General features: G+C 39.6%; 1 pseudogene; it reads left to right on the top strand.

The window, feature by feature from the left end:
• The first annotated feature begins 238 nt into the window (after positions 1–238).
• On the top strand, positions 239–1,401 carry LOC122102301 (annotated as a pseudogene).
• The last annotated feature ends 245 nt before the right edge of the window (positions 1,402–1,646 follow it).

Below are 1,646 nucleotides of genomic sequence, written 5' to 3'. Positions count from 1 at the left end.
ACTGGAGGCATGGCTCTACTGGTAGAATAACAGACAAACAGGGAACTCAGTGAATGAGAGGCCCTGAGTTTAAACTGCAGTACAGCAATGACAAAAAATTATTAAGGTCAGTATTATTCTTACTTTGTCTTTAAAATGTCTAGTATACTGACTTTATCATTACAATAGCGACAAATCTTTGCTTCCTTGCTCGTTTTAGTTTAAAATAATTTTTAAAAAAAGACTCGATCGGCTGAAGATGGCAGCTGCCACTGGGAACTGGTGCTTGTGTGAGTTATTGCATGTTTTTATTCATTGTTCCTCCCAGGACCAATTGTATGTAGAGCTTTATGTGTATGTTTAGTCCTTGTTCTTTGTGCCATTGGACTGATGCCACAAAGGATGAAAATGTCATTATCAACCAGCAAAAGTGGGAGAAAGCATTTTTTCATCCATATTGCAATGCTGGTGGAGGAGGAGAAAGTTTTATGGTGTACTTTGAGAGCCCTTCAGAAAAAGTAGGTATCCTGAGGCAGTATACATAGTTTATACTGGTGATGTTAATGTCACTGGTCAAGAGATACTAGAAGGTGCTTTCAGAAGATTTAACATCAGATTAATTCATCCAGTGAAATTCCTGTTCTTAAAGAAACGCTACCTTGTGGAAGATTCACACTACCTTCACTTCACACTCTTGGCTCCATTGTCCTTGGCTGGGAGGCGCTGATGTTTACATTGATTCCATGGGCTATGCGTTCACATTCCCTCTGTTTAAGTATGTAGGAGGTTGCCGAGTTGGAAGTTATGTTCATTATCCCCACTATCAGCACTGACATGCTGTCTGCGGTGAAGAATCAAAGTGTTGGCTTTAATAATGCAGGCTTCATTACCAGGAATCCTTTTCTCAGCAAAGTAAAACTCATCTACTACTATTTATTTGCCTTTATTTATGAGCTTGTTGGTTCTTGTAGCGATGTGGTCATGGTGAATTCTTCTTGGGCCCTAAACCATATTCTTGCACTGTGGGAGGTTGGACATTGCACTAACATTGTTTATCCACCTTGTGATGTACAGACATTTCTGGACATCCTCTTACATGAGAAACAGAAAACCCCAGGATATTTACTGGTTTCCATTGGCCAGTTCAGGCCTGAAAAGAATCACCCATTGCAGATCAGAGCCTTTGCTAAATTGCTGGATAAGAAGGCAGCTGAGTCACTCTACACAAACATCCTCATTGGAGGTTGTCATAACAAAGAAGATGAACTCAGGGTAAACCAGCTGAGAAGGCTGTCTGAGGATTTAGGGGTTCAAGAACACATAGAATTTAAAATAAACATTCCATTTGAGGAATTAAAGAATTACTTGTCTGGAAAAAAAAAGATTGAAAGACAAAAGGTGGTGGGGAAGGGGGTTACGTAGGGATGGTGGTGACAGAGGATACAACATCCAGAGAACTACACCATTATAAGCAAGGCAAACTAAAATGGTGTTATTATCTAAGCAAGGAATTCGTATTGATTTATCCACTGGACTCTCTTGAACTGCTAGAAGGCTAAGAAGGCTTAAAACTTTGTAAACAAAGTTGAAGATGAAAATCATGAAAAGATGAAAAATTATTGGGTGCTGGTAGCTTATGCCTGTAATCCTAGCCACTCAAAAGTCTG

The sequence above is a fragment of the Dipodomys spectabilis genome, unplaced genomic scaffold, assembly GCF_019054845.1.
Source record: "Dipodomys spectabilis isolate Male_0828 unplaced genomic scaffold, ASM1905484v1 ptg000783l, whole genome shotgun sequence".
NCBI classification, from domain to species: Eukaryota; Metazoa; Chordata; class Mammalia; order Rodentia; family Heteromyidae; genus Dipodomys; species Dipodomys spectabilis.
Note: the sequence above shows the minus strand (reverse complement) of the source record. Positions and strands in the feature narration are given on the sequence as shown.